Here is a 21,726-nt window from a genome sequence, read left to right as displayed (position 1 = left end):
TACAAATTTGAATCTTGAGAGATCATTTATTGGTTAATGGAATATCCTTCAAGCAAGGGGTGCATTTGACCTGAAATATATTTGGGCCTAAATCACAAGTCAGATTTCTAGGTGACCTCTGTTCCACTAAATTCCAAACATTAACCCCTTTCTTTTCATTACATCTGTGGTTACCAAAACACCCCAACAACATATTCAAGATAAGCCAATATTTTTGTCATCAGTGTCAAAACCAACTTGGGTGCTGCAGCACCTCAACTGATAGGATGCCTGGCATGAAATCCGTGGAACATAGGTTCAATACCTACACAGTTGCCTCCCAAGTCTATGGAAGCGATACTTAATTAGCTCCCATAGACAAGGAATTATAATGTCAAATAAAATACCTTTAAAAACCAACTATCAAACACACCCTAGGATGTATATAATATTATCACAATTACAAAACTTACCCCACCCAGCCAATTAAATTTCATTCATGATTATAAATGCAAACTGAAAATGTCTTGATTCTGTATGATAATATGTATTTAATAATGCCAGCACTGAATTATTTTCTATTGTTATGAACAGTTCAGCTCATAAATCACATGTACTTTAAATCTAGCTGCATGTGACAAAGACCATGCCACCGTGCAGTACACCATCAAATCACAGTCCAACACTGCATGAAGATGAACTGTCAATGCATTCCAATCTGGATGAAGATTATCTGTAGTTAGATGCCAAAAATACAGGTAGGTATACATTTCTGAATCTTAAGTTATATCATGAACTGACCTATCCCCTTGTGTAACTACTATCAATCAACAAGCAGCACATTATAAAACATACAATGAGCACCGTACTACCATATACCTTGATGTACAAGTTTACTGAAAACAACATAGACCCTCATGTTCCACTGCATAATTATTAATGTGCCAGCAGATCAAGGTATATGTTCACTGTTTTAGTCATTACTCCAAACAAAATGCCAGTATATTATGCAATGGGAGAACTGGGTCTGTATAGTTTGCAATTGGATATGAATTATGTATAGATTATACAGTAATCCAATCATCCGCATTGAAGTCTACATGACATTCATTTGGCATATGTATCTAGTAAGGCATTTTCAAGGATCCAGTGGGTGATCCATGGAGTTGCAATAACCTAAATGCAAAGCCCTAATCAATATGAGAGGGGCACGCAGATGGATGGACCATGGTAATACTGCTATACAGAACTTACAAGTGAAACACAAGAAGCCTAAGCTACTGATGTATCGAAAGGATAACTGTATATACTCGCATATAATATCAGTCCCACTGCAAATTGCACTGACCCAAATATGTCCTGCATAAGACACCAGCAGATCTGGGTGCATGAAGTTCATTTGGAGTAATCAGTAGAACAAACAAAATAGACCCTGATCTGCAGCAGATCAGGATCTCTGTTGTTTGACTTGTCTTATAAGCAAGTATATACAGTAACTCTGTGTGTGTGTGTGTGTGTGTGTGTGATTAGGATTTTTAACATAGCTTTAAAAAAAATTCAGTCATATGGCTAGGATGTTTGCAGTGTGGCAGTTTATAGTGATGTCCAGCACTGGGGCATCATGCCACAAACATGTAGCATGATGTCCCACCCAGTCACATTATCCTGACACTGGGCTGACCAGTCCTAACACTAACCTCTTAATGCTGAGTGCCAAGCGAGGCAACTGTTAGTACCATATTTGTAAGTCTTTGGTATGACTCAGCCAAGGATCTAACCCACAACCTTTCGCTTCCAAGACAGACGCTCTAACCACTAAGCCACTGGAACGGTCAGTAACTAACCATATTACCTCAAAAAAGGGGTGGGTGGAGCATGCCACAATGGTAGGAATGCAATAGCAAATAAGGGAAGTATGGTATATGCTTGAATTTTGTTGGGTCTAACTGCAAACAACATGCACATGTACCTTGTGCCAGCAGATCAAGGCCTATGCCATTTCTTCAACTGATTCCTTCTAAGGAACTCAGCTAATAGACTTATCCCGATAAGGTCAATAGCGGGCAATATTCTGTCCATTTAACCTGGACAATGGGCATCCTGGCAGTTTATATGCGACCACCAAAACTGACCATTTTGAACAAGGCACTCTGAAGCAAAAGCAACTTATAAATTACAAATAATGATACTTAGAGAAAGCCTTATTTGCGTTTGGTTACGTATGCATTTTTTGTAACAGTATCCTGAGATTCAATGAATTTATTTCAGCTTCCAAACACCATATAAACTCAACAGTAAAGCTGCCAGCATATCACAAATATGGCTGCTTAGGAAGTCATTCAGGAATTATCTATAAGGAATGTCACAGAATCTCTGTATGACGTCACAATTAAGTGTCTGCAGAGTTCTGATTGGTAGAACCACAAAGAACGAGACAAAATATGATGCAAATGAAGCACATTCTCCCTATAATGAAAAAGTTTGATGGCATTAAAGATTATAAATGACTACCTGTACTGTATTAAACTCAAAAGATGGATAAAATTTGTCCTACTCATTTCTTTGATTGTTGTCCTGTATATTTTCTGAATGCCTTTTGGCATTTAGTTCCAATCCATGTTGTTGTTGTTGTTGTTAGTATCATTATTATTATTACAGATAGGACTACTCTTATGTGATACATAACATTTTAAAACAGTGTCATTAAATAATGATAGTGATAATATTCTAATATATGGATTATATACAATTATGTGAATCCATAGACTTTGTCAATATCTCTTCTAGTTTACCAATATTGTTACGAGTCTTTGCTCCAAAGTCTGCTATTAAATACTGTTAAAATCCAACCAACAACAATCCAAAGCATCCCCCACCCCACCCCACCCCTGGAACCAGCCTGCTCACATTCAAACTCCCTTTTAAAAACTGTTGGTATGGGGTAAGTCCTGTTTCTGTCAGCCATGTTTTGAGGTCCACCAAGAAACCATGCTGCATAAGTTGTGTCAAACCAAAAGTGCATGTATGTAACTAGAAGTCAGCAACGTTGTAAAATTTTCTTTATGAGAGGAAAGCAAATCTGTGCACCTATATTTAATGATCCAGGGATCTCCAAAGTCATAAAATTTCAGTCACACTCAACAGTGGCTAATAGAATCTGTTATGTTTTGGACCGAGACATGGAAATGTCTCCCCACAAGGTTATGCCTCAAGGGGAGACAAATAATGTAACCCCATAACTAGGATTTCCTTGTCTTGGGACAAACACTGACAGATTATTTTTCTCACCTAATGTCTTCCAATTAAATTAAAATAACTTTTGCAATACAGTTAGCATATTCAACACAGAGTATTATTGAACTACTATTATTGCCTCTTTATATATCAAGGTCATCAGGTCTTGTATTCTTTTATAAAACCATGAATAATTACTCAAGTAGAATCTAGCTATATATGCCATTCTTAGAAAAAAACATCAAGAAATAAGTTAATTGTTTTGTGTTGGAAGTAATGCACAATGTGCGGCTTGGAGCAACGTGCTATTGTTTAGATAAATATCGCACATTAATATGAATATTCTAATGAAGGCAATGGGTTGACCTGTTGACTATACGTATAAAAGTTCTATGCACAAGTAAATAGAAACATTTGATATTATTACTGTATTACCACACTTAACTGATAAACATCAAATGAAATTAACAATACTGTAATTAATCAATATCTTTTTTATGGTTAAATTTTAACTTTCATCAGTTCTAATTGGAAAACATTCTATTGTAGGCAATGGTACAATACTGAGTAGTACAATAACCTACTGGGTACAGTTCTAACGAAGTGTGTAGTGATTAAGAAAATTTATAATTCACTCCTTTCTTGGAAATCATATTTCAATATGGCAAGTGTTGGAATAACTAGTGCAATGATATGCTACATGGAAATCTTGGTGTTAAATAGCATGTGTACTGATGAACAAACCTATCTAGTTTAGTAATTGCAGGAGTTTTCATTTGCAACTGCAATTATTATCTTTGATTCAACTGGGATGGATTGTAGGTGTTCCACAAAGTGAGAATAAACCAATTTATCATATTTCTGGATTTTGCCATTTTTACAGTAACTCTTGAGAGAGTTTGGATTTCTGTAGCCAGTAATGTTTACTCTGTGTGTGTGCATGTGCATCAAAATGTTATAGCTTCTGTTGTTATTGGATGATATAACAACTTCATCAGCAAAACACAAGGGTTTCTTCTTTTTAAAAGTAGTTCCTTGCGTGTGGACACCATGACGATCGAACTGAGATAACCAGATTGAGATATGAAAATTAAGCTAGCAAAACCAGTTGATTCCTCTGTTGGATGGGTGAGGAAGGACATTCCACTTTAAGGTTATTTCATATCTGTTGAACAATAAAAGAATATTCTACTTAAAATTGATTGCCTAACCTACATACTTCTCCTGCGGCTTGCCACAATTTTTATTTCAAATATTTTTTCTTTCCAAAGCAAACAATGAACTGAATACATGTATTGAGAAGTTTTTAATCTTTTTGGAAATCTAACACTAGTTGATATCAATTTTCAACAAGACTTTTGTTTGCAAAACATGCCTTCAATGTAGACAGCAACAATTCCAAAAAGTTCATAAAGATATTTGTTTTTAAACTTTAAAAAGTGCTGTAATGGCATGAAAATTGAATTGGGTCATGCATGCATACAAACAATCCCACCAAAGTCATAAAATTAATAAAACTGACTTGACCCATTCATATAGCTTTCACTGTTTCTACAAAAAGTCTGCATGTTAAGATTGGGTGCTGCTATTTATAATACAGAAAAGTGATATCTGATGGAATATAAAGCAAAGACTTCAAGTGTTATGTTACAGATCTGTTACTTCTTGTGCAGATTCTATCTGATATATCTTATTTCATCAGAAATAAATCTTCATATTTAGAATTTAGAAGGAAAAACCATCAGAGCTGTAAAAATGAAATGCTACTAAGAGTACATTATAACCCCACTCCATGTTTAACAGATTTCTATATAGAAAACATATTTTTGCACAAAATTTAATTTTTTTTCTTCAAATAGTGATGTGAACCATTGCCATTTTAATGCCAGATGTGAGAAACTATTTTCTTTCTTTCAGATACTGTGACACTGACCTCTGACCTTTTAATCCTGAAATCTTACTTTAGCATAAGCCACCCTTAAAGTTTGGTAACTATAGATGGTGGAGAATTCAAGCTATTGTGCAGAAACTAAATTCATAACAGACAGAAAAACGGGCATCATGACACAATATGTTCTGCCACATGGCAGGTATGTCAAAAAAGATATGATTACATTTTTAGACTTTAGCATGAAAATGTCCATCCTAAATAGAATCACTATGTGAGGTCTGCATTTGCAATCTTTCTAATGCCCCTCATAGCTTTATTGATGGGGCCCATTAATACTGGCCACCATGCATTGCCTATCATTTGCTGAAAAATGGCATTAAACCCCACAACAACAACAAGCTTTATAGATATAACTCTGCACTATGCATGAGAGATTGGTGGCCATGATAACAATGCTTGAAATCAAATCTGAACACACGCAAAACACAAGTTTAGTACTGTGAAAGCATAAGGCCCAAGAGGAAGCGAGTTTGCTCACCTGGTTCACATCTACATGATGGAACTGGTGGCCACGATACCAGAACCTGTTCTTAAACGTGTACACTACCCTAACAAAATAATGCTGCCTAAGATATGCACTACACATGAGAGATTAATGTGCGCTAGCATAACAGAAAACGGTGAAAGTTAGAAAACTAAAACATATATATTTCAATGCAAATGGAACAAACCTTATCACAGACATACTGCTAACAGCAACTAGCTGAAAGAAAAAATATGCCTGCACATCCCTCCATAGAACTGATACTCTCACTGATAACAAGTGGGACAAAAAAATCAGATGCCAAGGTTCATGACCCTGCAATAAACTGCTTCTAAATAAATTGGATTTGAAAAAATAATTCTTTTAGTGCAATAAACTGACTCAAGGATGCATGGGAGTCAACTTCTGTTTTGACAAATTAGCCTCCGTCTTGTGTTACTGTCCCCAATTGTTAAATTGTTTCAACATTAATCACTTTTCAATTCTTAAAATTTTGGTACTTTTCTAAAAAATTAAAAAGGATTTTTTGATTAAAAGTTAGGCTTTGCCTAATGAAGCCATTTGTACTGTCAAGACATCATACCAAAAATGTGTAACACATGGTGTAAATAGAATGTAAACCTAATCAGGCCTGACTACATCAGGACAAAAGGGCAAAGGTCACCAGGCAAACAATGTCTAAGAGACTGTAATTTGATCCATTCAAAACATCTCCTTATCTCTTGATAAGCAATTCTAAATGTTAACTCCTGGCCCAGATATTTCACATGAAAAAAGTCATGACATGAAAAATTATATACCGATACCTGATAACAGATTACTTAAACAATTTCATTGTCTATACTACATGGGTTAGGTGAGATAATAAAAAGCCTGTTTTGTGACCAAAAAAGAAAAACTGCTCTCAGTAATTAGGTTGAAATTTCCTTTTTCAAAAGCATATTCAAGATAATGTAACTTACGAGATGCACATAACAATCTGAGCTCTCTCACAGAAGGTTTTTATTAAATACCTGCTCACTTCTTTTTTTAGAGTTGCACTTGCAAAGTGGCTAGCATGCTGGACTTGTGACCAAATTCGTGTGACTGCTCCGGTGGACTAGTGGTTAGAGTGTCCACCCCAGATGTGGGAGGTCGTGGGTTCGAACCCCAGCTGAGTTGTACCAAAGACTTATAAAAATGATACTAACAGCTGCCTCGCTAGGCGCTCAGCATTAATAGGTTAGTATTAGGACTGGTCGGCTTGGTGTCAGGATAATGTGACTGTCTGCGGCATGATGCCCAAATGCTAGACATTACTTTAAACTGACACACTGCAGACATCATAGCAATATGACTTGAAAATTATTAAAGCAATGTTAAAAATCTAAATCACACACACACACACACACCAAATTGGTGCAGGTTCAAACCCTGCATTCAAATCAGCCAGTCAGCTACCGTGGTGTGTCCTTCTGCAATGCATTTTACTATTTGTATTTGCTGTGGCATGCAACCTCAAACCAAATCAATCGAAATCATCTTTTTCCCAATGATATGTATGGAACTTGAATTTTGAAGAAGTCCACAACTCTAGCAATGAGCTACTGTAACACACACACCCCCCCCCCTTTAAATGAAGGATAATTTTCTGGACTGTCCTCAATAGAATGTTTTCAATGTAACATATACAGTCAGTTATAAGTTGTAACAACTGCAATGTGCATAGACCCAAATCGGCCATCACATAATGTAATGTGGTTGCAGATCTCAGTCTATGCAGCTTGTTAGAAATATTGACTGAAATAAAGGAGATAAAAACTGAACTGCAACTCGTGCATATTGTGATGGAATAGTTTCTTGTCTTGAGGCTATGGGGCCAATTATAGCCCTTGAATGCTATTTTCTAAAGATTTGTGTGGGACAATATTTTGTATTTTAATAAGAAAAAAATTTATTCAAGAAATTTCAAACTATGCAATTCATAATACAAAATGTAAATACAACAAAATAAAAAAATTCTTTATCAGTCAAATATTTAACATCATTTGCACTCTTCTCCATATTTATGAAAAGAAACTACCTCCATTAACTTTAGAAACACACATTTCAGCAAAATGATATGTTAATGATGGATGGGCTGGATGATGTTAACCATGCTTAATGCAGCGAATTCAAAAAGTTCTCCAGTTCTTACATGGAGCTGAATTAACATAATGTGCTTTATTCTTGCACCTGTCAATATGATGCAACCACTATTCACTGATAAGGTGTTCTTGTACTTGACAGTCTTTTTACAGCAACCTGATTCCATTTTACAAAGCAAACATCTAATGATATGTAAATGAGATTCTGTTTTTGCATAATTATTTACAGTTTAATAGTTTTAAAACTCACAATTACTTTGTTGCACTGTCTTTATCCTGAGAAAGTTTGACCTGGATACAAGTTTTTCCTTTTACACTTTTTTACCTTGGTTGTATCCCCACATGATATATATATATATATATATATATATATATATATATATATATATATATATATATACATGCAGAGCTGAATGTATTTATTATCACTCAGATTTCTTTCCAAAAGTTCATTGTATTCAGTTCCATGTAGGGCTGAAACACCTTATCTACAATTCATGATACCGGTACACAGCCTACAATATGATACATTAGCAATACACAAATCAAATTTGATGGTTATTTTATCTTTAGAAGGTCTCTCAGTGGTAGTAGGATCTGTTTTATGGGTTGAAAGACTGGTCATATTTCTAGCATGCAATTACGGACGGACAGGCAGACAGACAGATAGCATCATCTGTTCATTGCCATTCTCATCCTTGACAAGATAAAAAAAAATACTTCCAAACAAACTACCTTTTAGGTGTCTGTGGTTTTCATTCAACCTTTCAGGCCATTTCAGGCTGCTCCATTTGATCAGGTGCATGACTTATTGCAGTCAACACGACCTTTGTTTTGCACTGCATGAATGCTATTAAAACATTTTATTACCAATTTCATGTCTTTACTTTATTTGGAAGGCATTACTGTGTTATCTTCAAGACATAGGAAATGTTGCAATGTCCTCATACAAGGAAAACGTTACCAAGAGCAACTCCAGATATGAGGGTAGACGTTAACAACCAAATCCTTCATACTCCACTTCCAGCAGATGCAAAACAAAAAACTAATGGAGACAGAGTCTCATTACTGTGAGTGAAAAACTAAATATATTACTGATAACACCCACTGCCATGCTGGAAATCAATGAGGTTACTATCACTCATACAGTTTGGTTTCTGCCCCCTTACCAATCTGTACTTTTTTGTCCTTTCCGTTGGCACTTTCTGTCGCTGATTACATATATCGGCATAAAAGGAGACATTCCAAACTTGTTCCCCATCTACAATTCAAGCACTTTACAAATTATTTAATAGCCACTTTTTTGTGAAGTTTCTCTGCCATTTTGCACAGTATTTAGACTGAGTTTGGATGACAGAATTTACCCTGTCACACAGTGAAAATGCTACAATTAGTTCCCACTGGTGATTATCATTTACTCTGGACTTGAAAAGACAGTGTAAACAACAATCACCACTGGTGATCATCAATTACTCTGGACTTGAAAAGATGGTGTAAACAACAATCACCAATCAGATCCAAGAGCATCATGTTTCATTGTGTAACACACAAGAAATATAGCCTTCATATTTGGTGCAGGTAGAGCAGAAGTTCTTGTTGTTGTTGTTGTTGTTGTGGGGTTTAGCGCCATTTTTCAGCACATGATAGGCTATACATGGCGGCCAGTATTAATGGTGGAGGAAGAACCCAGGAAAACCATGGAAAGAACCACCAACCCATGAAAGGCTACTGGCAAGCTTTCTCACGTACCCACATTGGCTGAATCCGAGACTCAAACCGGCGCAGACAGAGGTGAGATGGCAGTGATCCGTAACGGCGAGCACTTTAGACCACTTGGCCACTCGGGGCTTCTTAGAGCAGATGTGAAGCAACAGCGAAATCGGCATAAAAGTGGTTATTAAATGATCAGTTAAGCACATAAATCATACATGGAGAACAAATCTGGAATGTCTTCTTAACATTAATATATATTATCTGTGGTTGTGCATGCTGACAGGATAAAATAATCAGCATGGAATGGGGGGGGGGCAGATTTCAAACCATTGTTAGTCATCTTGTCTTTGCTAATCTGTAGAAGGAAAATGGTTAAGTCAATCGTTTTTCTTTGTTACTGACATCAATAAGTGCAAGTGCCTACTATGGCTGTCTCAGGAATTCTCAACTTAAAAAAAAAAAAAGAAACAACTAATAATTATTCTTGACTGCTGAAGATAAAAGTAACTTTGATAGGCAAGTATCATTTTGTATCAATTTTTCACCTCTTGTATCAATATGGAAAAAATATTGATACATCAATATACTGACTAATGATTTCACCTCTAGTTCCAACAGTGAACTGGGCAAGAAGAGTGAAACCTCTTTAGGCACTTTAGTTGGAAAATATTACTTTCAATTATTAATTTGAGTCATTTTCCATGAAAAAGCAATCTACTTTTCATGAATGACCTCTCATAAAGCCTTTTGTTTACCTGTAGCATAAATGGGCATCATTTATTAGTATGTTAAATATGAATTTACTAGCATAAGGCATTGTGTGTGTGTGTGTGTGTGTGTGTGTGTGTGTGTGTGATTTGGATTTTTAACATAGCTTTAACAATTTTTCTGTCATATCGCTACGATGTCTGCAGTGTGGCAGTTTATAGCGACATCTAGCAATCAAGGGGCATCATGCCGCAGACATGTAGCATGATGTCCCACCCAGTCACATTATCCTGACACCAGGCCAACCAGTCCTAACACTAACCTCTTAATGCTGAGCACCAAGCGAGGCAGCTGTTAGTACCATTTTTTCTAAGTCTTTGGTATGACTCAGCCGGGGATCGAACCCATCACCTCCTGCATCTGAGGCACTCTAACCACTAGGCCACCGGAGCGGTCACAAGGCATTGTAACCAGTCTAGTTAACCACAGAATGTTCATTTACATAAAGCTCATCACTGGTAAATGGTAGAATTCACAATAAGAAACATAATGGGCATGGAGACATGTAAAATTTGTGCCAAATATTTTGACACCATACCCAGCAGGACATAAAAATTTTTGTACCATTATAAGGATGCAAAAGTTGCTTTTTCTTGGTAATGATTATCGGTGTTCTAACAGTAATGTTTGTTGGTGTTCTAACAGTAACATTTGTTGGTGTTCTAAAAGTAACATTTGCTGGTGTTCTAACAGTAATGTCTGTTGGTGTTCTAACAGTAATATATGTTGGTATTCTAACAGTTATGTTTGTTGGTGTTCTAAAAGTTATGCTTGGTGTTCTAATAATAATGTTTGCTGGTGTTCTAACAGTTGTTTGTTGTTTTATGATAGTAATGTTGGTGTTCTAGCAGCAATGTTTGTTGGTGCTCAAACAGTTATGCTTGTTGGTGTTATAACAGTAATGTCTGTTAGTGTTCTAAGAGTAATGTTTGCTGGTGTTCTAACAGTAATGCTTGTTGGTGTTTTAACAGTACTATTCACAATAATATTGTTGTATCATGCCAAGAAAATGGAAGTTGCATGCCTTTCCTAAACAAACATCAAGGTAACCAACCATATCTGGCCTTGGTGGGTACTGAACCTAAGACCTTTGGATTACAAGTATACAATGCTGTACCAACTTAGCTACCACCTCTACCACAAATAGGACATACTACCCTATACCACAAACAGGACATAATACCCAATCAACTTAAGGTTAGTTTTTATTATTGTATTTTCTAAGGTATGCTTTGAACACATGAAACAACATATACATACATGGTACGTTTCAAGGCAATCACAAACAAGAGTGTCAATTTGTTTTTAAAATCAAATGAGTTCAGAAATTGTCCAGAAATGAAGTACAAGGGTGAAATCTTTTTTTGGGGTTTGTAACACTGTCTTTCATATATTGACTCTCAAAGCAATAAGACTCTTTCTTAGGTAAAATAATAACATTGGAAAGAATTTTAGTGACATCAGATCCTAAAGGCTTGCACAGATCACTGGGTTAAGACTAAACTTCATTAACTGTTTTGTCTTTTCCTCCTCTGCTGCCTTGATAAAACAAATAGGAATAGTCATGAGACATGAAGGGAGGAGCTGCCCCCTTGACCTGTTCTGTATCCTTGACCTGTTCCGTATCAAACTCATGCAAATCAACAAGTAAAGAAATGACATCATTTTGCTCTTACTCCTGGGAGACAGGACTGCATGGCCCAATGTCCCTCTGTCACAGGGGAGACTTGTCCATAAGATTTCAACCCATAACTCCTCACAAAGAGCTAAAAGACTGTCCCTGACTGAGCATGTGATTGAAAGCAACATTCTACCAGCCTGGGGCATCTGAAGGATTAAGATTCATCCTCTTCCTTACTTTTTGAACCATCTTCACAGGAAGAAAATACAGGTCCACAGTCTGCAGGACTGACTACTCTATCATGTGGCCTAGGCTCTATGTAAATGCCTACATGCAGGGAGAGTCAATCTGCCTATTCCCAATCCACAATGTGATGCAACAGCAGTCTCCAGAAGGGAGTCAAACCTCAAAGAAACAGCTCACTTTGCCCTTCTGGATGGAAGAGGGTACAAATTACAAATTATGGGACGGCACAAATTACTCTGTCATAGTTGAAAATAGAGGGTGCTGCTCTATTCAACTTTATGAGAGGGTGCAATTTACTTCCTACCCTCATGGGGAGGGTACTCTGCTCCCTAACAGAAGGAATGATTCACACTCCACCCATTTATTACCTCCCTGTAGAGGTAACCCACTAATCCTGAGGGTTTTGGAAGAGACCTAAAGCGCCCTGGAGAAGGAAAACCCCAAAAATATTAGGAAAACAATGAATTTTGTTCTTTCCTTGATAAGTATGTATGTGTTTGGCAACATCCGAAACCAATTCCAACCATCAGCTGCAAAGGAACAACTGTCTGCTTGCAGTCTGTACAATATAGCATGTGGAATACGTATTTTAGGGGCTTTGCCTGTGGCCTACCTACCCACATCCCACCTGGACCTTGCTGGAAGAAAATTATGAAAAGAAGATATTCAAAAAATACCAAGAAGTGTTATATATCTGCTTGGACTAAATCTATGCTAATTTCACAACAACAAGATTTAACTCACCTTGTTTGAATCCAAGACTTAATGTTTTAATGAAGTAAGGTAAGCAATGCTAAGCTGAGTACTGAAGATTAAAGAAATTAATCTACCAAAGATAAATAAGCAATATAATGTCAACCAAACTTATCTGAGAACCAGAGACAAAATAAATTAGCAAAACCCCAGCTTGGAAACATTGCTAATAAAATAAGGAATACTATCCAATACGAATTTCTATGTGTGTATTATTTTTAACGTAGCTTTAACAATTTTAGTAATATTGCAACGATGTCTGTAGTGTGACAGTTTATAGTGACATCTAAAACAGGGGCATCATGCGGCAGACATGTAACATCATGTCCCACCCAGTCATATGATCCTGACACCAGGGCTGACCAGTCCTAACACTAACCTCAGGCAGCTAATAGTACCATATTTATAGGTCTTTGGTGAGAAGGAATTTGTGTTCGATCACTAAATACACAGCATAAAAACTGATCCACGACCTGCATTTCTGAGATAAAAATCGCACTAGTCACATTAAATGGAATGTACATTAAGATGATTTGTTACTGTAATAAAACAATAAAGAGAACAAGACAAGTCTTCAGACCAATTTCAATAAGGATAGGGATAACTAAATACCTATCCAAGCTTTAACAAATTCTCAAACAATAATAGCCATGCTAACACCGCTGTGGGGTAAGAACCTAAATGTAATGTTGTACAAATCACAACAAGAAAACATACCAATCTCATGAAAAGAGCTAATCCTGAACAAAAATATGCTTGATCAAGAGTAATTCCAAATAATGAAAGCGATGCACATAAGGAAAAAAGTTCAAATAACAATGTTATGCAAGAGAATGTGCATGAGCAACTTGGTAGCTGTAGCTCCAAGTTGAACTAGGGGTAATCTGGAATTCTAGAACTTTACAGTTTCCATATGGGAGTATGAATTCAATCTGAAATAACAGCTACACAAAAGCAACAGGTTACATATTACTAATATTGAAAACTGTGACCTGACCTTGTAGTTATTGGCCCCAAAATAATTATTTTAAGAGGGTCACTCATTTCACTATCAAAGATTTTCCAAGAATTCATAAGGCCATTTCTTCCTTTTAATTGCTGGGTGTTGAACTTCAACAGTGATAACAAGATTTTCAAAATAACAACTACGGTGCACCTACTAGATATCAGCTTTGCACAATTTTCATATAGGACAAAGTAGATATCATTAGATGACTTTTGTTGACAACCTCCATGTCATAATGATCATCCATTGGGTGTGTGTGTACTGACAAGAATAATTTGAAGAGAGTCACCATGGCAGCAAAACTGGATGTGTGACGGGTACAATTTTCATTAAGGACCAAAAAGGTATCATGAGAAGTCTATCTGTGAAAAACCCATGTGGATATAGTCATCCATTTGGGAGGAGTACGGTTAACAATATTTTCCAGATGTACTGAAGGCTAATCATTTTCTGAAAGGACCGACCTTACTCCGTAAGAACCCTTCTGATGAAAATCCAATGTCAAAATGACATTCCATTTATAAGCTGTAGCAAAAACAAGATTTTGAAGATGGCCACACAGTGTTAGGACTGGTCAGCTTTGTTTCAGGATAATGTGACTGGGTGGGACATCATGCTACATGTCTGCGGCATGATGCCCCAGTGCTAGACATCACTATAAACTGTCACATTCCAAGCTCTCTTAACCTGATGAAAGGAATTATTTCTTAGGGAAAAATTAGGGACTGCTGCCTACAATTGGGCAGAATTAGGACGTACACTTCAGAGCAATCAGACTTTAAAGTGACGACCTTAGTCGAAATTCTTTAGTCTGAAAATCTCATGGAAGAGGAGAGTCTTGACTCTGTGGAAAGCATAAAGAGATTAGTGTTTTCCTCATTAAACAAAGGCAGTCTTGCAAAAAGAAAGACATGTTTTAGTGCTAGGATGCACAAGTTCTGAAAGAGAACAGCAATAAGGAACAGCTTTCTGGGAGAGAGACGAGACAGTCTGGAGCCAGAAGAAAAAAAAACGACCTGGAAGTCCATGAAGGGACATAGCATAGAGCTTAGGAAGGATGATCTAGGAGACATTGATATATGGTCAAAGGGAAGGAAGGTGATGCACATCAAGCGTGGACATTGCGCTCTTTTCACCTCTCATTATAATGATGGAATAAATCCATATTGGACACACATGATAAATTCTATTGATATAATCTAACTTGAATCGGAATTGCCATTATTAATTTATTTTTTTTGCCAAAAAGGGGCTCGCTCAGTTCTCTGTGGAAATTCTATTCTTCTTTCACTCCCGCCGGGCTATAATATCGTGGAAGGTCATCCTCTAGATAACGCCAGCCAATTCCAATTAACTACCCCTCTTACTAAGAAGGCGACATTACAGACAGCTTTATTTTAATATCTGATTCTGATTTTCTTTTAAAAAAAAGCACAAATATTTAAATTTTGCCTGAAATTCACCATTGCTATTTAGGTGAACATGAACTTGCAACATAATGTAATATTCACAAATGTAATCTTTGACAAGCAGAACTATGCACATTGCTTACTTAAGTATTGAACTACTTAGGGCTGTCAAGAAAATTAAGGGTGGATATAGGACACACAGTACTAATGATATGGAAAAATGGGAACCAGCCTGGAATTGGGTGAACATAACATAGAGTATATATGGGTTTGGCTAACAAGGATTGATTAATATTGTAAGTTATGTTTTAGGAAAAGAATCTTTTAAGAGCTTATCCTAGTTGTAAGTGAGAGAAAAAAAATACAGACATTGTTTTACTGATGGAATTTTCTTTAACTCATTCGGCCCCAATCCCGCCTGTAGGCGTGATGAGGCTGTACCCTATTTCCAAGTTCTGTGGCATCAAAGTCATTTAAGATACACCAAAGTGGATGTGATTACAAAAAAGCAGACAGATATAGCTCTACAATGATACCAAATAATCTGGAAGTTCTAGTTGCACTACAAAATACGGAGGGGAAAACCTCATTTTTTGGTTCCCTTTTTTTCACCTGGCATTAGTCTCATGGAAAATGTCTTTCCTACTCGCATTTCAGGCAAAAATGACAAAAACCTCCTGGGTCGAATGAGTTAACAGTCTTGAGTTTGGAACACTCATTACTAAAATTAGCACCGGACTCTTTGGTGCAGAATTGAAAGCACACATTTCAAACACATGCAGGTCCAGAAAATGCTGTGGCTCATATCCTTTCCTCTGTACAGAAGCTGACATCCAGGTTTCATCTATACTGATAAATATAGGTTTGATCATGAGCACTCAGAAATTTTAAGTTATTGAATTTTTAATATCATGGTGTTTGCATAGGTTTACTATGGGAACTGAATTAGTACCATGAGTCCTATAGATCAGATATATTGTCTCTAAAATGATAACAAACTCGGTTAATACGAGTAGATCTGGCTCATTACTGAACTAGTAAGTGATCTTGATGATATAACCCCCCGGTCTGCAGGTACACACCATGAGCTATTTTGTCCTTATGGCCAGGAGAGTTAAATGATGATGCAGAATGCTCAAATTTTCATTCAAAACTTTAACAATACATTAAAAAAACAATTGCTTCAGAACTAATCTTTTATCTAGCTAGAAAGTATCAAAAGTCTCTTGAAAGGATAGACTACTCTACAGATCCAAGAAAATTTCTTAGAATCACTGGAAACTGTATTTCTTCTTTTTAACTAATAAGTATTGAAGCCATCTATATTGTTCTTGACAAACTCCAACATACAAAATTAATAAATGAATGGCTGGTTATTTGGATCATAATTACCCGCATGGCACAATAACGTAGACTTAGTGTTGAGCTGGGAATTTTTTAGCTTTTTTGGTAAAAAACCAACATGTCCGTCAATTCTCTAATGCATGCAAATACTTTAATACCGTATGTTTCTAACTTGATACTACGAGAGTAAAAACACCAAAAATTATTCCATTTTTGACTTAGTTTTATCCCAATATGATTACCCCTCACATCTTCTGTATCTTTTATCCATCTTTTCATTTAACATTCTGTCATCATCTGGGCTGACCGTGAAAAGGTCTAACTGTGGCAATTCTTCAATACTTTTTTTCCTGCTTTACAGAAACGTTGGCGTTTCTCAAAAATAACACATAAAATATTTACATATGCATCATAATGACAAGGGATCTGAAACAGAATTTTAAATTTCACAAAATATACAACAATGCAAGTTATACCTCAGGTCTACTGGATGTAACTCATCAAAGAAGCCCACCAAATATGACCAAAAGAGCTTCAAAACTTTTAACTTATGAAACTCTACCAATCGCCAAGCCATGATTGGTTTCATTTGGTTCTGGTGTTTTAATGGCACTGCAGTTCAAGTAGAAATGCTGTGATAGACATTTTTCATATCAGGCATAAATATATCCAAGTACTATTACAATTATTTTTTACATATGTATTAAAAAAAAAGATCATAGAGAAAATGGCCCATTTTACTTGTACATCATTCTGCATAATATTTACTGATAAATGACAAGTATGAGAAAGAAAGAGAAAAACATATACATACACACACACTACAAATAATGTATTGATCATTCTCAGGGACTGCATGCTGTAGTCATTGCTATCAAAATTAATGTGTGCAAGTTTATTGATTGAAGTGAATTTATGTGTTCCAGTGATTCTCAATTAACTGTATTCTCGTCTTCTCATCATCAGACTGGCAGTCAGTCTATCCTAATGGTTGTCAAGAATAATTCAAAGTTTTAGATAGCCCTTTACACTGACCTAATGTCAAGACTTTGAAATCTTATTTTTTAATTAATACATCACACCATCAATAATTAATTTCTATGATACAATAAACATGTTGGCAAGATGGCTTTTTTGAATTGGATTCAAAGAAGACATGCTGTACACTACCACCAATATGTGGCATATAATAAAGTACGGCAAGCAGACTATTTTAGAACAATCCCAGAATTCCTCAATAACCTCATCCTGAGGAAACTAATAGTTCTTTTCCAGAAATCTTTATTCCAACACCACTCAAGTGTCAACTGAATAATCAAAAACATGTATCACCCATAAACCTCAGCTTCCGCACAGTAAACAGACTTGTGATATTTTTCAATATTGTAAGTTTGTGTATTGACATGATATGATACTTTTCATGGGACAGTGATGCTTTTTTCAGTCAGCCTGAAGAAAAACAATATTGATTCCTCACAGGTGGTCTATTCTTGATAAATTTTGATAAAAACTGTCAACCAAAATGCATCTACTTTCTCAGTCACACTGCAGTTGTTTACCTATTTGCTAGAAGTCAGGGTGCCGTGTCCAGAGTTATTATTAGGTCTGTAGCCAATCCCATCATGACGTGGACCATTAGCATAGGCTGATGGCCACACACAAAATACAACAACAACAAAATCCCCATCTCACCGACAGATTTCAGTACAAACCAGATGAGAGTGGTTTCAAATGGAGTCCAGCCTTCATACTGTCTGAATTAAAAGTACAAAATCGTCTCAAATGTTCTTGAATGTTCATCAAATTTCATAAAGTACTAGATTCTTTTGCATTAAACATGACAATTATAAACCAGTCTCCACATTAGAATATAATGAATTCATTTGTCATTAAGGCTGGCCATAAATAAGAGTACCTGTGTATGTGATTTATTATATATACAAAGATCAACTTAGATTTCATCTTGAATGTACACATTACAACAGTACCGTATTATAGGTCAAGAAGGGAGTATTTACAACTCCTACTAAAAGTACTCTAGTAGCTCAGATGCTTACATCTTTTCAGACAAATAATATACATCATATTAAACAGACTACAGTGAGCCCCATTAACACAGCTGGTAGGACAATGGATGCATAATCCAAAGGTCAAAGGTTTGATACTCACCAAAGCCAGTCCTGGTCAGCTGCCTTGGTAAATCCCTGGGAAATGGACTTAGCTTCCATTTCTTTGGCATGATATTGCCAATAATAACATATTCAAAGTGCTAATGAAACCAACAAAACAATAAAAAAAGAAAAGAAAAAACAACATAAAAGAGAGGTCACCATACTAGAGAGTGGTTTTTTTAATGAATATTTATTATCATTGCACATTGGCAAAAATACCAAAATTAAACTGGTTTGGTTTTGGTTTTTGTCGGATTTAATGCCATTTTTCAGTACATGACAGGCTATACACAGCAGCCAGTATATTCAGTGGAGGAAGAATCACCAACCCCCAAGAAGCTAAACATGCTGGGAAGCTTTCTCACACACCCATCTTAGTCAAGCTGAGACTCAACCTCACGCAGACAAAGGTGAAATTGAAGCGATCTGTAAAAGTGAACATCTTCGACCACTTGGCCTCCTGGAACCCCCAAATTAAACTGACTGACTCTATCACGTTAGACATTTGAAATTTCCCTCCCATCACTATCGAAAGAAAAAAAGCTTGGTTCCAATACAAAACATCAAAAGATCAGTGCAACTTTTCTCTCCAAACTTTGATTTCACACTGGCAATTAATTACCTTTGTAGTTTTGCATCAAAAATGCTAAGTATGAGTCATTTACTTTTGTGAAGTTCAAGATCATGAGTCCCTGTTTCTGTATCCAGCTCCTGATATTCAACCTAGTTCAGTACTATATGATACCCGTACTATATGATACCCAATAAAACATAACATGGTAATCGCTCCCCGTTTTTGGAAAAATGTACTTTTCATAATGAACCATTTACTACAGTGAAGAAGTGTCTATTCTAGAATAGACAACTGCAAGATTGTAACATGTCAAAATTTTGAATAAGTATTGAACCTTAAAGTTGAATGCAATGAGCACTAAAATTTAATCACATTTAAGCCAGAAAAGTCTTTGTGATGGGTCACTTCGACCTTTCTTCTTCCCCCCCCCCATGTTAGTGTTGAACTTGAAAGAACAGCATCTAAAACTCATTGAGATTTGACTGGAGCATCACAATGCTGTCCTGAGCTACCAACCATAACCGCCTGAAGCCATGTCAAATAGTCATTTTCAAAGGGAAGTGAGATGCAACGTAGTTCAGAGATTCTAGGCTATCCAAAATCTGACAAAAGTAATGATTATCTTGGGAAACTTTAGGAACCGTTGCGTATGATTGGTCAGAGTAAATTAAGGCGTACACTTTGGAAGTACTGTGAATTTAAAGTGATGACCTTGGTCAAAATTCTTTAGTCCAAAAATTCCTGAGATAGATGTTTGGTGCCGAGGAAGCCTAAAAAGAATAATGCTTTCCTCGTTAAACAAGAAAAGGGGACCAGGTGGTTGTCTTGTAAGAAAAGATAGGGTTTAGTGCTAGGACACACAATTTCTGAAAGAGAACTGCATTAAGGTACACAATTTTAATTTTCCGTGTAATTTTCTTTTTTTTTTATTGTTTGTTTTATGCAAATGTGTTTGAAATGACTAGGATCCATATTAATGTATCGTTTATTCAATTTCATGGAAATCTGTTGATGCTAGAGTTGTCATGCAATTTATCTCTTTAATTTTACAGTTACTAGTTCATTGATAGAACTGACAGACTGCATGCAATCCAAATTTTCATATGTGTAGGATTTCATAGGGTTATATGAAATAATTTCCATTGTCTTTTAAGATGCTACTGATTATCATGAGTTAACGTAATTGCATATTTATATCTGATCTTGTACGTTTCAAATAATCTTGAAGGTTAGGGACTGCTGTGAGCTAGAATTCTGTTAATTTTATGCAATAGTAATCAAGCATGTGGTAGCATAGGTAAAGAGATATGATAATGTTAGACACACTGCTCAGATGTTAATTTATGGTCGGTCGCTGTGAAGCGAGAGTGATGATCTATCAAATTAGATCAGAATTTATGCAGTGCTTGGATAGCTAGTTATGCTTCTGAGTAACGTAAGGGAATTTTATGTACATATAGAAAGTGATCTGTATAGAGATTTAGGGGTAATTTTGTCCTTTAAGAAACAGATTTCTGAGAGAGACGTGACAGTCTGAAGACGGAAGTCCGGCAAGAGATGATGTGATCAGAATAAAAAACTAGGAAGTCCAGAAAGAGATGAAGTGTTCAGAATAGGAAGACTAGAGAGAACAGGAAGACGTGTGATACACTGGTCACGAGAGGAAGGTGATGCAATCAGTAGTGGACATTATGCTCTTTTCACCACTTGTTATTATGATGAAATAAATCCAAATTAGACACAGCTATTAAATTCTGTTGACATAACTTAGGTTAAATTGGAGTTAATTTTGTTATTTTTCTTGTCTAAGGGGCTCGTAGTATTGCATTATTTCTTCTCAATAGTCTTGCTCAGTTCTCTGAACTATTGCTATTGTGCAAAAAACATTTTTCTTCCTTACATCAAAAGCAACTAATCACAAAGTTGGTAACCACAGAGATGAATGAAAACCATTTTTCTTCCTTTGGTCACAGTGATACTGATTGTCAAACTTTACCTCCCACACATGTGAACCTCCCACACCCGAGAGTTTTGTTCCCCAGATTAGAGGTGCCTCTCTTCCCTCCAATCATTCAGTGAATCTCCTTACACAGATTATTTCCAAAATGATATTTTTTTCTTATTTTTTCACATACTGCTTGCAGTGTAGTATATTTACAGTAAAACCGCCTGTGATCATGTGTTAGAGACCTGGTTTTAACAGGGCAAGACAATGTAGTTGCTAATTTCACTCTTTGATCCTGTCAGCATGGTCAGCTGACTTCATTGTTTGAAGTTTGTTGAGGTGGATAATATTATGTGTGAGCAGAAGTAATCCCAAAAAGATTAAAGACATAATTGATTATGG

General features: G+C 36.2%; 1 protein-coding gene and 1 long non-coding RNA gene across 2 annotated transcripts in view; one reads left to right on the top strand and one right to left on the bottom strand.

Annotated features, from left to right (window-relative positions):
• LOC149789623 (band 3 anion transport protein-like) overlaps positions 1–21,726 on the bottom strand; it is a 256,790-nt gene that overhangs the window by 157,267 nt on the left and 77,797 nt on the right. The gene's annotated exons all lie outside the window — the stretch shown is intronic.
• Positions 632–21,194, top strand: LOC149789624 (uncharacterized). The gene is made up of 3 exons (XR_016423958.1): positions 632–737; positions 5,131–5,303; positions 20,884–21,194. It is a non-coding gene; the product is annotated as an uncharacterized LOC149789624 (long non-coding RNA).

The sequence above is a fragment of the Sinohyriopsis cumingii genome, chromosome 10 (genome assembly GCF_028554795.1).
Source record: "Sinohyriopsis cumingii isolate HCF-2022 chromosome 10, ASM2855479v2, whole genome shotgun sequence".
NCBI lineage: Eukaryota > Metazoa > Mollusca > Bivalvia > Unionida > Unionidae > Sinohyriopsis > Sinohyriopsis cumingii.
The sequence above is the reverse complement of the archived record's forward strand: the minus strand, read 5'-3'. Positions and strand labels throughout refer to the sequence as shown.